A 15,729-nucleotide genomic window follows, 5' to 3' on the forward strand; every position below is an offset into this window, starting at 1 on the left:
TGAAATCTTGTTGGGGTAGATAAGAGAAGATCCAGGATGAGAGAGATTGAAAATTTAAGAGTGGGACATGAGTCAGCATTAAAATTATCTGTAAACACCCAAAAAATGCTTGAGATGTCTCAATAAAAACTATTTGGTGCATCAGACTTTTCCTGCTATACTTTATTCCTTGTCCACCAGAGAGTGGCAGAGCTACTCCACAGACTCGAGCCTCCCCAGGGGGCTGCTGACCTCCCTCAGCATCACCCACAGCCCAGCAGGGTCTGACCCTCACCAGCCTCTCTCAGTCAATTATTCTTCTCTCTCTCTAAGCTCCCCAAACTGGACGCTGTCAGTCCCTCCATCCAGCCAGGCATCTGCCACCTCAAGGCTGGTCCCTCCCTCCACACCCTCTGTCCTTCATGGGGTGAACATCCACTCATGCTTCAGGTCTTAGCCAAAAGATCACTTCTTCAAGGATGTTCTTGGTGATCCCCAGACCGCTTGAGACTCCATTACATGCTACGGATGCACCAGACACTCCCTTCAGGGCTTTTCTCTGGATTAGAATTAACTCCTTAGTTTCATGATTTTCTCTGAGGGCCTGTCTCCCCATCACAAGGTAAACTCCATGGTCAGGGCCCTATGGGTGTCCTGTTCTCTGTGGAGTTCCCAGGGCCAATACCAGGCCCTGACACATCACAGATGCTCAGTAAATACTCATCAGATGGATGAAGGAAAACACACAGTGGAAGCCCATCACTCCCCTGCATGCTCTGTGTAGGCACAGTGATACTGCCATCAGCATGGGAGGAGGCCAGCAAGAGCCTGAAGCTGTCTCAGATATGGACCTATACCCCTTGTACAGTCAAGAGGGAGGGCAGGGGTCTTCTAACAGTGAGGAGTCAGATCCTCATTCATTCCCAGAAAATTATATCCCTCCCTATCTCTGCCTTGTGAGTGACTTCTCTTCCTGGAGGGCCTGAGCCAGCAACCTGTGTCCTTCCCCTTCTCGCAGAGACCTGACCTGGTACAAACTCTGAATTGTCAACATCAGGTGGACTTACCACCAGGAGAGGAGGGAGCCCCACCCTGACCTCAAAAGAATCAGGCGACAACTACCCACATCCATGGCCCCTGGTCAATGGGGACAGCTGGCTGTGGTCTCCTGAAGACATACCACCAGCTCAAGGCATCTTGGGGAATGAGAGGAACTTCCCATCCAGGATAGAACAGGAGAACCAGGATCTGCATTTGCTCCATCTCAGAGGGGCTGTGGGTCCCATGGGGGCCTCCCCTCTCCTAACAGAGGAACACAATGGATCCCATGTCTGAGTCTCCAGCTCCTGGGCCCTCTGAGGAGGCCTTGAGAATATGACAGACAGAGACACAGAAGACTTGAGGTAATACCCCAGTGTTGTGATGGAGGAAACAGGACATTCTGGGATCCAGCCCCCAGGCCAGTGTCCTCTCCTGAAAGGTTCAATAGATACCCTGCCAAGCCCACCTTTTAAATCTTAGAGACAGAAAGCCCATCCTAAGACAGCACATCCCCCAGGGGTAGTTCTTCTGACACTAGACGAGGAATCCTGTGGACAAAACCTTTCCTCTCCCTGGGCTCACCCTGCAGTTGATGGAGTCAGGCAGTCTGGGATCCCCAAAGCACAGGACGCAAACTCACTAGCCTCTCAGCCTAGAGGTCAGAGCCCACCTCTGTCCAGGGTTTAGGATCCCCTCACATCCTCTGGAGCCTGGTCAGCATCCCTGGTGCAGCCCATGACATTGGCCACAGGTCTCTTGATACCTTCTAGGGGTGGGGGGCATTGGGGGGCATTGCGACACAGAGACAATACACAGGAAATTAACACATGAACCTGGCTTTGGCCAAGGAGGGGAAGAAGGAAACTGATTTCCAAACATCCCTCTAACAGACCCTTCTGGGCCCCTCCTATGTGCCTGCTCTGTCCCACCTGTCACTTCTAAGAGCCTCAGAGCACCCTGCTCTGTCAGAGGTCCCTGTGCAGCTCCCCACTCCCTGCCTGGTACCACCCATGGGAAAGGTGGAAGGACCACAGGAAAGTTAGCCAGGCAGAGGGCAGAGTCCCCCAGGACAGTCAGGGAGCACATGGGCAGGCTATGAGCCACAGCTGAGCAAACAGACATGGAGACGGTGGTGGTCTCCCTGAAGCCTTCCCCTGAGGACCAAGGAGCCCACAGCCACCTGACCTCCCACCACCACCGCCTTCTCATCCAGAACACACAGGAAACCTCCCCCTTCACACTTGGGAACTGCTGCTTCTCAAACACCAGTACTAGGTGTCTGTCCCTGAAAGCAGAGGCCAGGCTGGTGACACCTAGAGAGGGAAGGCTGGTCCCCTTACCAGTCATCACTTAGTTTGCCCCGTTCTCACCCCCAGAGTCATCTCTATGACCTTGTGGCTGGGAATAAATCCAATCTTCCCAGAGCATTTGGTGCCAGGCTGGGTTTCTGTGTCACAAACAGAAATAATACCCCTGGGGTTTGGAGCTCCCTGAGTTCTGTGTGGTGGTGACAGACACAAAGGATAGGACACAGCAGAGGCCAATGCTTGGATTGAGTGGCTCACCCTCTCAGGGTTCGGGCTCCCCATCAGTCTTGCTATTGAAAGTGTTCTCTGCAGGCCAATGTGATCAGCAGCACCCGAGAGCTTGTTAGATGCACACACTCGGGTCCACCCAACACATGCTGGGTCAGAATCTGCATTTTAACAGAATCTTGAGACTCTGAACAGGAGAAGGAAAGAGGCTACCCTAACCCCACAAAATGGAGCCCCAGCCTGACTGGGTAGCCACAAACCTGGGCAGCAGCTAAAGTAGCATTTCTATTATGCCATCTAGGCATTCACAATCTTCATAAAGTTCTATAGGTGATTCTGACACAGAGCAGGGTTGACATCCCTGCGACAAGAGTTCTTGATGTAGCCCCAGACCTCCTGCTCTGAAGGGGAAAGTCAAATGTGAAAGAGAAAGGGCTGCAGTGGAGACTGACCCTGGACAGAAAGGAAAGGAGAAAGAGGGGACGAGGGAGACTGGAATGAGAGGAGAGAGAGGGAGGGACCTGGACAGAGACTCTGTCGCAGGCTCCTGCCCTGGGAAAAGGCTCGGTGCAGTGGGAGGAAGGACTACAGAGCTGAAGCATCTGGACAGCAGCGCTTGTGAGCATTTCTGGAGCCCAAGCACTTCTCACAGAGGGAGGGACAGAGCAGGCAGCAGACAGCATGGAGCACCCCTCTGCCCCCTCCCACCGGGGGTATGTCTCCTGGCAGGGGCTCCTGCTGGCAAGTAAGATGGGATGATTCCCCAAGGGTGGGCAGGAGGTGGGAGAACAGAGGCTGGTTGGGGTCTCCTGGAGAGGATAGGGCTCTGAGAGGGGAGAGAGGACTTCTGTTTGGACCTGAGGAGAGAGGACATGGGAGCAGAGTAGGATGGGGGAGGGGCTTAGCAACAGGAAATTCTTAGTGAACTGGAATTGGTGAGAGGCAGGAGAACATCAATCACTGTATTTTTTCCAAGTTACATTTTGAAAATAAGATAACTATATGAGACTGAAACTTCAGAAAAAAAAATAGCCAGGGTCACTAAACTTTGTTCTTACTAATAAACCTCAGAAATTGACAAATAAATACCAAGATGTGGAAGGCCCTGGGAACACTCATTCATTCACCCACAGGTATTTGCAGCTTGTTCCAGGCACTGGGGGGACAACAAGATCAGACCAATCCCTGCCTGGATTGAGCTCATACACCACGTGGAGGAAGACAGACAAGCAAAGAGATCTAGAATGTGATATCAGTGACTGACAAGTGTCATGGAGGGAACAGAGAAGGGAAAGGTCAGAAAGTGAAGACAGAGGATCTTTAGAGCAGGTGGTCATGGAAAGCATCTCCAAAGGATGCGCCTGAGCGTGAGCAGGGCACTAAGTGCAGGGAAGGAGTGAGCTAGGCAGACACCTGGGGAAGAAGATTGGGAACAGAGGAAATAACAAGTTCAGAGGGGCTGAAGTAATGGTCATGCTTCTGACCTTGACAAGTAGGAGACACACACACACGTATGCACACAATCCAAGTCTAAGAGATGAAGAGACCTGCTAAGGACCCAGGGCCTCATCTTTCCATCCCAATACATAGGTCCAAATATTAATTAATCTCTCTCTCTCTTCCTTCCTAGTCTCACTCTTAACGTTCTGGAACCCATCTACCAGTGCCCAACTCACTATTGAATTGGTGCTGTCCAATGCTGATGAAGGAAAGGATGTTATTCTCCTTGTCCACAATCTGTCTTGGAATCTTGAAGGCTATGTCTGGTACAAAGCAGACAGAGTAAAGCCCAATCAACAAATTGCATCATGTGTGATAAACACACAAGAAATTACTCCAGGGCCTGTATACAGTGGGTAAGAGGCAATACACTCCAATGGATCCCTGCTGTTCCAGAAGTTCACCCAGAGGACACAGGATACTACACCCTACAAGTCGTAAAGAAAATTTCTAAGGGAAGTAGGAATTGGGCAGGTCCAAGTAGTGTGAGTGATTCCTCTCTGACTCTGGGTGTTGGATGGGATGAATTCTACTTCACGCACATGAGATTGACAGGCCTGCACTATGCCTACATCCCCCTCTGCATTATGTCTCATGTTAAGGTTTGAGTATTTAGTGGAGGCCACGCACAGTGGAGACAAACTTCAAAAGATCAGAATTCCCTTCCCAGAATCCAGCCCCTGCAGACAGTCCCCACAGAGAGACAGACCATTCTGATGAAGATAACTCAAAAGAGGGAGATCATTCTCAGGCCATCCCCTTTGGCTCCTCCCATGAACATGACCCTGGGGAAGACATTGCACAGCTCAGTCAGGGCCTGGCCTGACGGGCCCCCGGGGACCCTCATAAAGAAGCTCAGCCTGGAAAGCTCCTACCTAGACCCCTGTCGCAGGGCTCCTGACTACAGTGATCCTGCAGAACCTGAGCCAGGGTTAGATTTTGGCCTCTTGGGCAGGGCTGACTGGGAGAAATGATTTTCTAGATGCCCAAGTCCCGAGGCTCCTGAGTTGGTCACCAGCCAGGGCTTGGCCCTAAGAGCCACATCTGGACAGGAGTGGAACCTGATCCTTCACCGGAAACTTGGCATGAAGAACACAGATGGACAATGTCCTCAGGTCATTAGCCAACTGTCCTGGGGTACAGTGGACTCCAGAGGATGGTTACCATCCCTAGAGAGGAACAGAGGACAGAAGATGCTCCTGGCAGATCCTCATTCACCAGGGATGAGGCCCAGGGGACTCTCCCTTAAATGCCATTTATTTGGGCAGCTCCTCCATATTAATCTTTAAGTGAGGTATTTGAGGATGTTTTAAGGTTAATTCACAGACAACATGGTAATCCAGAGACCATTTACATTTACCGGAATTATTAAGGGGAAACTGAGGCACAGGGAAATACAGACATTGAATCAGGGTCACACAAACCATGAACAGCAGATCAGAGTCACAGCAAGATTGTTGTGCAGCCACAGCCCAAACCTATCCACCACCCCTGGGGTCTTATCGGGTATCTATGGATCCCAAGACCAGCCATTGGATCAGATTCTTTCTTCTTAGGGATCCACAGCTCAAGATAGATTTTCTGCTCTGGGGAGTGACAGTAAATGGAGAATTAATCCGTTTTCACTCAAGAACTAAATTACTTTCATCAACAATTAGTCAGTGCAGGGAATGTCCAGGCTACCACCTCAGGTGGCCAATCCAACCTCCCTACACTGGATTTGAAATCATTTGTTTCCTGATGTGTTGGTGTCACTCCCACTGGAGTATAAAGGAAAGAACTTTGCTTTCTTACTCCTCACTCTACACCTGCAACCAGCCCAGGCCCCAAGAATTCAGTTGCTCTTTCCTAAAGGAGGGAAGGAATGAATGGTGAATGAATGAATGAATGATCCCTAATCTCTTCACAGACTGGAACCTGGATGCAGAATCCTAGGAGGTTATGACCGCACTTGTTCTCTGTCTCTCCAGGGACTGAGACCCATGCTCCAACCCTCTAACTACCAGCCCTTAAGGCCACTCTGAGAGAAGAGTCTCATGTTGATGCCTAGGCTTCTCAGGCATAGGAGGGTTTCCAGGGCTCTTCTGGCCCTGCCCCTGGGGCAGCCATGGGCTCTTGGTGCCTGGTGTCTTTGAAGTCACTTGTAACCCCCAATGCTTGTGATCTTGGATGTTTCTGGCTCTCTCTGCTCCTTCCATATCCCTCGTCTTCCTCCTCCTTCATTGCAGGTGGGACTGTCACAGCTTCCTACAATCTTAGGCCTTTTCCGAATTCTCTCTCTAGCACCTGTGGCCAGGCCCACCCTCCCGGGCAATAGGAAAGGACACAAAAATCAGTGGGAGCAGCAGCCCTTTGAGGTTCCATCAAAAACTAGTTTCCCCAGGTGACCAGGAGAAGGAGTTTCCATTGCGCCCCCATCCAGGGCTCTTTCCCTCCATAATGCCAACAAGTAGAATATGCCATGTGTCAGGGATGTGTGACCCCTTGATCTACTCTCTACATGACTCAACCAAGGAGTCAAAGGTAAAAGGACAGGTCTGCAGTCCCCAAAAGCTCACAGGCTTATTTCACCCCTTTGATTCCTGCCTTATATCCTCATCCAGTGAGGCTCCTGTTCCTCCAGTGGTTCCTGAGACCTTCCCAAAGTGGGGCTGGCCAGACCCTGCACCATCTGACTGGTTTACTGTCTGTTTCACACACATAGGTCCTCGTGATGACACCTTTACCATATGGTGGGATGCTCACAGATCGTGAGATCCACCAGCCACTGGCCTTTCACTTAGATGCTGCCCAATTTGGATGAATTTGTGTTTCCTGAGGTTGAAAGAAAACCACATGCAAGCATTGCACCTTCTTCCCATTTTACCTGACTGTCCATATAAATGGGTGATGGGGACCTCTTTCCTAAATTTACTAACATAAGACGTATCATTTCAACTAACTTGGTAGAATTCCTCCCTTTATAAAACAGACACCTCAGATTTGCCCCCGATCAATTCTATCCTCATAACAGGACTCATATGTCTCTCTCTACCTAGGGAGCCACTGATTTCAAAGCCACTTGAGCATCTTCCTTTCATCATTATGTGATCCTGCTTGGACTGCAGAATTTGGTCTATGATCTTTAGTGCTCTCTAGAGAGATATTCCTCCAGAAACTGGTCTTAGATCTTTGGGGCATTAGTATCAACTTTCAATATGGAAACAATTTTACTTCTCCTCAGATTTCTGTCTCATAACTGTGTTTACAAATGGTCCAGGAGGGCTAGATTCCCCTCCCCCTATCCACCGGTCACTCCTTCTGCATTTGAAATAATCCACTTGTATTTTAGGAAAAATCAATATGGCCCTCATTGCCCTCTGCAGTGGGAGAAGAGGATTTAAAGATAAAAGGAAGAGCAGATGGTTCCACTGCCAAAGCCAGCCAGCTCCCACCTGCCCCCCTCACTCTTTTCTGCATCATCTCTAATCTTAACTCTGCTCTGCTCTTTATGGAGTCAGCCTCATGCCAATCACCGTGGAACGCCTGGGCAGACTTCATGGCCCTGCAGCCTGAGTGCTGAGCTGACCTCCAGGCCTTCTCCTGAACTCCCTGAACCTCACTCTGCCTAGGCCAGGCAGGCCTGCATAACATGGATGTGTTTCCAGGAGCCACTTCTTCATCCTTCCTCCTACTGCCTCTTTATGGATGTGGGTGAGATTTTCCCAGTCTTGTGGTGCTCTCTGTGGTAAGGGCCTCAATGCCCCTCCTTGCTACTGAAGCCTGTTGCTGAAAAACAGAGAATCAGGGGAAAAAATCAAGGCCTTGTAGCCTGGAAGAAATTTTCAGAAGTGGATGGAGGCCTCCTCTGGCTCTACTCCTGCCCCTCCTCTGGTACTAATGCCCTGGGTCTGGACCACAGACTAGGAGGGAAGCCAATTCCTTAAGTGATCATGGGCCACCTCCCCACCCCATCCTCCCACCACCAGCCACCTCCTTCAGCTAGAAATCAAAACAGCTTAGGAACATCATTATTCTAAGGCCATATGTCAGCTATGTATTTCCATGACTTGGGAACTCTTCGTTTGCTTCCCCAGGTCAGGGCCGCTCTGACAACACCCTTAACAAGGTAAACACAGCTAGTTTCACTGGCTCAGTTTCTCATGGAGGTATGTCTGTATAGAACGGGTTACTCTTGAAGACATAATGTGAGACCAGGTTTGGGTCAAAGTTCCTCAATGCAGGAGCAAACAAAGAATTTTTCATAATGACTCCTATGAGCCTACCTCATTACATGCATGTGGACTTTGGAATTATGTCCATCCTATGTTTGAATGCTGGCTGAGACTCTTACTAGCTCTGTGACCTCAGACAAGTAGCTTAACCTTTCTGATCCTCAGCTTTGTCATCCGTAAATGGGCATGCTGCCTACTTCAAAGAGAAGTTGAGGGAATTCAATGAAATACAAAGATAAAGCACCCAAGACAGTACCCAACACAAGGAATGCCTGGATCATTCTCCCTCTTCTACCTTCTTCTGATTCGGCTCTTAATGTCAAAGGATAATTTCCATTCTAAGGGGTCTTAGGCCTTAGTTCTTTTACTTTATAATAATTTTATCAATTTTTTCTCATCTTAACATTTTAATAGCATACAGATACACACAGAAAAGTGTTTGAGTCATAAGTATATTTTAACCATTATGAATTTTCATAAGTTGAACATACCCGTGTAAGCTGCACCAAAATCAAGACACAAAACATGTCATCCTCCCCTCAAAAATCCCTCCAGTTACTTCCCTCCAAAGAATAACCACTATCCTGACTGCCAATGTACTAGATTGATTTTGTCTGTTCATGCTCTTACGTAAATGAACGACACAGTATATCCTTATATGTGTCTTGTTTCATTCAAATTTATTTTGCAAGATTCATCCATATTTTTCTATGACTTTATAGTGTATTCATTCTCGTTGCTGTATTATTGTATTCTGTCATACGAATGCCATAACCTCTCTCTTCTGATGACCATCCACAGGATGTCAGCAAGCAGAGATAATGGGCGATAAAAGCCCTCCTCCAAAGCTAAAAATTTCAAAGTGGTGATAGCAGGTGGTACTGAATCACACTAGACCAGGTGAGGGCCTGACCTATGACACTGATTTAACTGACCGATGCTCAAGCCTTTCAGATGAATGAAGTTACATATTCTTCCCTGAACTTCAATGACCAGGAATCGAAGAAACCAACTTCAGCCTCCCCAACCCCATCAGCCACAGAAACAATTTAATCAGAAGTAAAAGAGAAGTAACATATCCTTCCCTGTTCACTGCACTGCTGACTTACTCCAAGCTTCTCATCCTCACCACTGGAAGGATCCCTTTACCCTCAAGGAGAAGGGGAAGAAGCTCTTCCCCCCCATTATCTTCCAAATCAGTCATGTCCAGGCGACTTGTCACAGCCCCTCCCTTCACTGTCAGTACATGAAAAGGTACATCTGGGAGTCTGTATGAAAGCCAACATTCCTGGTCTTTGAAATTTGGCAAAACAGAACTTAGGAGAGAGTAGCCAGAATCCACCCCGCTCTCCTGACCTAAACTTGTTTGAAACTTACCTATTCAGAGCACACTCACCTTCCCACCCTAGTCTTGTCCTTTAGGAGTCTAACTTGACTTGCCATAACCTTGAGAGATTATCCTTTCTGCTGAAATGCATGTTCCGGGAAAGAACAGAGAAAAAGTAAAAGTAAAAGCTTCTCCTGTCTCTCTAAAGCCCAGGTTGAACCCATGAGACACAGGAAAGCAAATATATAACCAATTCTGAACTTGGAAATTCTACACCTTTGTCCACTGTCAGTGTAGTCTACTTGTAGGACCGAGACCTAAGCACCTTTCTGCTTAGCTGGAATACTACCTAAGCCCTTTGGCAAGCCTGTCTTCAGAGAACCCACTACAAGCAGCAAGGAGAACTATCTGCCAAGGTCCACAGTTGAGTCCTAATCGAAAATGCCAAAAAAAAAAAAAATACATGCATGTTTTAATCACTTTATGGGCTTTATTCAAGTAAATGTCCACAGAAGGAGGGGTTGCAGCTTTAGGGAATAGCCAGCTGTTAACAGAGACAACCTGCTGGGAATCTGGGAAAGGAATCAGAGAGCTACCCCTCAGAGATTATTTAAATAATTGTTAAAGAATGCACTTTGGGATATTAGATGTTTTCCCTTTTCTCTGAGACATTCTGCCGTTTTAATTTTTGTAACTGCTTATTTACGTGAGGGGGTTATTTTTATTTAGCTTAGCTGTGTAAGCCAATCTGACTGCCTTAGGTTAAAGAAGCCACCAAAACCCCTCAAGTCCCCTTGGCCAGGAGCTCCTCAAGGCTTTTATGTCAGGGGCTCCAAACAGAAAAGAAGAAGCAGCCGTTTTCCTCATTCATGGCTAGAAATGGATCTACCTCAGTTTCCAGGCATCTCAGGCAAGTCACCAGCCATCATTCTATCCTATGAATCTGCCTGTGTATGTTCTGTCAGCCCTATTCACTTTCTCAGGAAACTTTGGCCCCTGCTAAGGTGCATTAGGTCCTTGAGAAGCGAGAATGCCTGAAGGAAACACTGTCACTCATGCCATTGGCATTGCTTACAACCTAGAAAACTGCACTGGCGCTGATGCTCCTTAGGACAGAGGGGAATATTATAGCAGGTTCCCAGCCTTCTTGAAGAGCCTCTGAAATCTGTTTTCTCTCATGGGGTCTATGGGTCCCATTGTGACTTAGGATAAAAGGAAGGGCAGGACAAGGAGGGGCAAGTGCACTTCCCACCCAGCCTCTTCTACACAGATGGAATCTCTTTGCGGCTACTCAAGCACCTCTTTCAGGGTTTTCTAACCCTGATACAGACTGTATAAACGTCTCCTCATCCACGCTGTCCTGTAGTATTTAATTTTACTTGGCTACGGCCACTTTTGAATTATCTGTAAAATGTGCTCTATATTTGTAATAAAAATTATATATCAGACATCAACATGCTGCTTCATTGTTGATATCACTTTAGACAATGTCTTCTTTACAGGCAGAAGAAAGAGAACTTGCTTAACTGGGCATCAGAGCAAGTCTCTTTCTAAGTCTACAGCTATTTGATCTAGTTATCAGAGAATTAGCTAAACTCACTTGCTAACAAAGTGGGTCTATCTAGAACCAACAGGCCACAGCTCCAACCCGCCTGGAAGAAACTGCCTGTCTTCCTCCCACAAAGAAGATGATTTCATGAGTAAAGTCCTCGCAGCCTCTTTCTTAGAGACAAATAACCCCTCCCACACGGGGGGCTCCAGTGAATCAGATGCAGCAACACAACTTTCCCTCACAAGAGTCTCCACAGGTTCAGTCATATAGAAATCTCTCTAGCACCTTCTATCTTCCTTGTCCCCAGTTCCTTTGTTCTGCCCCCTCAGAAGGTCAGATCTCTTCTGTCCTGAATAACCTTCATTTATTAATTCCACTGAGTATTAACCTGTTATCTCATTTCCTTCACTTCCAAGCAATTGAAACATATGTGCTGTGTTTCCCCTTCCTCATCACCTCATTTCCTCAGGGGCTCTGCCGGAGTGCCTCCAGACCCAAGACTGCTGGAAGCAGCATAAAATCAGTATCCATCTCTTGGCCAAACTCAAGTGTTTTCACTGTCCTCACAATTTTCACTTTTATAATCATCTAAGACCACAGATAACCTTTTCCTTCTTGGATGCCCTCCTCCTCCCATCCCCCCCGATGCACTGCACCCCCACACTAGATTTAGTTCTCAGACCCTGCTTGTCTCCCTCCACCACCCTCTTTCCACAGTTCAATCACCTCTCTGCAGGTGCCTCCTACATCTCTATCTCTAGCCCCAAATACTTCCCAGAACTCAGGACACATCCAAATACCTTCATCCCTTGCTCTTTTGTTTCCCAGATTCAATACATCATCAAAGCCTGTTGATTCTTTTCTATCATCTCTCAGTTGCATTGTTCTCTCCATTCCCATAAACCTTAATAACCCAGGCCTCAACAACTCTGCTGCTGGAAGTACAACTTGACTTCTCATCTCTGTCTCTCTCCTGAAATCTTCCTTGTATACTAGTCTCTCATTACCTTGCTAAAAACTGGTTCACTCTCCTACTTAAGAATCTACGATAGCTAACCCTGGCCAACAAGATAAGTTCACATTTCTTCCTCTTTACTAACATTTCTTACTTTCTTTACCACTACTCTCTAGTATAATTCCTCCATTCTAATTAGATGTCTCCTTACCCATCCCTGCCTCTCCACCCCATATATACATGTAATTCTCTTTTAAAGATTTTATTTTTCCTTTTTCTTCCCAAAGCCCCCTGGTACATAGTTGTATATTTTTAGTTGTGGGTCCTTCTAGTTGTGGCATATGGGATGCCACCTCAGTATGGCTTGATGAGCGGTGCCATGTATGCGCCCAGGATGCGAACTGGCGAAACCCTGGGCCACTGAAGTGGAGCTCGACCTTAACCACTCGGCCATGGGGCCGGCCCCTAAACATGTAATTCTTAGTCCCAATGATATGCCTGAAAACAAACACCAAACAGGGCAATGTTCTCCCTGTTCTCTCACAGAGGAGTTACCCACCCTGGTCATCACAAGCAACAACTCTGACCCCGGGAAGAATGAGGACCTTGTAGCACTAACATATGAACCTGAGACACAGGACACAACCTAGCTGTGATTGAGAATCTTTTCCTGATGACCAGTTCCTGTGCTCATGAAATCCTATTGAGCACCTACTGTGCCTCAAGTCTCAGTGTTAGACTCCAAGAAAGATACAGAAATGAGAAAGGCAGTGTCCCTACCTCAGGGGACATAAAGCCTACGACAGCAAATAAGGCATGAAAAGTTATCATAATGTAAAGATAGAAAGGGATAAATGCCACAAGAGAAGACAGAAGAATCCAATGGGAAGGAAATACGGCTACACATTAGAATGACTGGGAAAAATTTTAAAACAACTAATACTCAGGTCCCACCAAGAGATCCCAATTTAATTGATGTGGAGTGGAACCCAGACATTGGTAATTTTTTAAAGCTTACCAGATACTTTTAATGTGTAGCCAGGATGGAGAACTGCTTAATGGCCTCATCTCAATGTCCCATCACTTCTACACAAGGCCTGAAACAGGAAAATGGCTGTAAGTGTTCATAGGGGTTTAGATTCATACTTAAGGAATGATGCAAATGTATATGATTCTGAAAATAAAGAGAAACTCCCTCGATATAATTTTCTTCTTAAGAAAATATTTTTCCCAATGATAGAATGACTTCACATTCATTGCTAAGCTGCCTCTTAAGATGGTAAGATCATCAGAGTAGACCGTCTAATGACATTGCATATAGATTTATCATGTATTTTTCCTTTTCAATGTCCACAAAATTTTGATCATCTGACTTTGCAAATATAACCCAGTGGTGCCATTGTGACTTGTGGTTACACCCTTTAGAAAACTAGTGTTCCAGCTGGTGAGCCACAGGCAGCCATAAGTTACTCATCCCTAAATATACCTCCTTCTGAACCTCAACATGCACTTGGTCCAAGGTCAGCTCTAATCTCTCAGCTCTCCTGGCCCCTTTTGCTCTTCTTCCAGCAGGAACCATCCACTAGAGGGCACTCATGCTTCTCCTGAGCGTCTGTGGATTTTTCCATCACCTGAGACCAATGCAACTATTCTTACTGCCACAAGCCCCAGCCCTCATATACTCTTTAGATTTGCTCTGGGTAAAGCTCCTGGGACAGAGATCAGGGACCCAAGGGAGATGTCTCCCATTGGAGGAGGTGGCAGCCTGGACTGGTGACCTTGAACCAACCCCAAGAGCAAGTCATTTTGGAAAAGGATGGTTCCAGGCATAACGGACACTGAAGACTGGACACTCAGGGCTAAGATGACCCTGCCCAGGTGTAGACACTGGAGGAAACGATTGTGAGCCTGTGACCCTGAAGGCCCTGTCATTTAGGATCTGTGCACATGCGCCTTGGCTGGGATGCTGTGGAATATTCCAGACTGGGCGTTTCACAGCAAGAGATGGGCCCCTCCAGGTATTTCAAGAAACTTCCTAACGGGAAGAATTAGGAGAGATGTCATTCACTGTGGCACAACTTCTTTCAGGGCCTGAGGGAGCAGGTGGTGTCAGGGATTCACCATCAACTCCAGATCAGGATACAGGTTGTTGGGAATGTGAAGTCCTGCCAGACCCCACCTCTCAGGACAGCATTGCTGGGCTGTCAGTGGGAACTCAGCCTCCCCTCCCCCTCCATGCAGTGCAGGAAAGGGACCCCTGAGTCCATTCATGTACAATTGGACAGTGAAGGGACACAGGTGAGTTTGGATATGGGGACAAGAAGAGAGGCTGTTACTCCTAGAGGGAAGAGGGGTGGATGGTGGGCAGACAGTTCACAGCCCTCTGAGCTGCTGCAGTTAAGTCATTTCCTCTGGAGAATCCAGCCTTTTCCCTGCAAAGGTTCAAGAACTTCCCAGTTCAGTGCTTCAGGCTGAGGCCCCTCCATTCTGTTTTCCAACCTAGTCCTACATCAACTCTGTGTCCCCGTCAAACTTGGGTAGCTCTGTTTGAATGTCCAAGTTTCCCCAGGTCTTCAGATTGGTCACTACCCCCAACCCCACCAGTCTGGAGGCCAAGTCCTGCCTTCCTGGTCAGCTGTGGGACCAGGCTCTCAAGCTACATCATCCTGATTATCAATCATCTGTCAGGAGGTGTCAGCAGCTGTACAAAGGAGAGATGTAGGGACAATTGTGAGCAACCCTGTGTGTCTGCAAGTGGACCTGTGGGCGAGGAACCCAGGAAATGACTGAACTTCCTGCTAACTTAGATGTGAGCTGTTTGTACCCTGGGGACTTAGAGAATGCATGGGCATTTTCCTATTTTGTAGGACAGGCTTTTGAGTTTGGAATTACTGGTTTCCCTTGATATCAGCATCAACCTCAATCCCACCCACTTGGAGCCCACACTGCAAATTCTTCACCCTAGAGCAGGGTTGGTGGTGGGGCCAAGGCACTGGCAGCCTGGCCCGGGGACCCTCTGTATGCACAGCTGCGGCAGACAGGTGTTCTCTGTTGGGAATAGTTTGCCTTCCTGGATATTAGTACCCAGCTCTCTGACGCCCTCACTCCTCCCAGCAGGTCCCCCACCCCTCAGAGGCACCTGCCTCTGTAGTTAGCCCCATCTCAGCCCTCATAGTTGTCGCTGAGCTGACTGCCCCAAGGACAGCATGAGAGTCATTTGCTCTCTTTGCTCTGCTCCTGATGCCTGCCTAGTGCTGTCCAGAATCCTGTATGTAGGTTCCCTGAGGGATGTGTGTATGTGCTTGTGTGTGTGTGTGTGTGTGTGTGTGTGTGTGTGTGATGGTCCCCTGCACACACACGAAATCTCAAGGTGAGGGAATTTAAATATAATTGAACAAATATTTACTTATTTTAAATTCATGATTAGGACTTCTACATCTAATAAACAAGAGTTCATGTCATAGTCTGGATCATTTGTCTTAATCTTCCTGTCTTCCCAATGTTAGAGTGACACATCCATGCCTTTTGCCTGCACCTTGCAGCTTCTGCCACTAGAAGGAGAGCATATCCCCACCCCAGCCCCGTTTTTCTCAGGCTTGGCCATAAGAACATGGAATCCAGTGATC

This window comes from Equus caballus, chromosome 10 (genome assembly GCF_041296265.1).
Source record: "Equus caballus isolate H_3958 breed thoroughbred chromosome 10, TB-T2T, whole genome shotgun sequence".
NCBI classification, from domain to species: domain Eukaryota; kingdom Metazoa; phylum Chordata; class Mammalia; order Perissodactyla; family Equidae; genus Equus; species Equus caballus.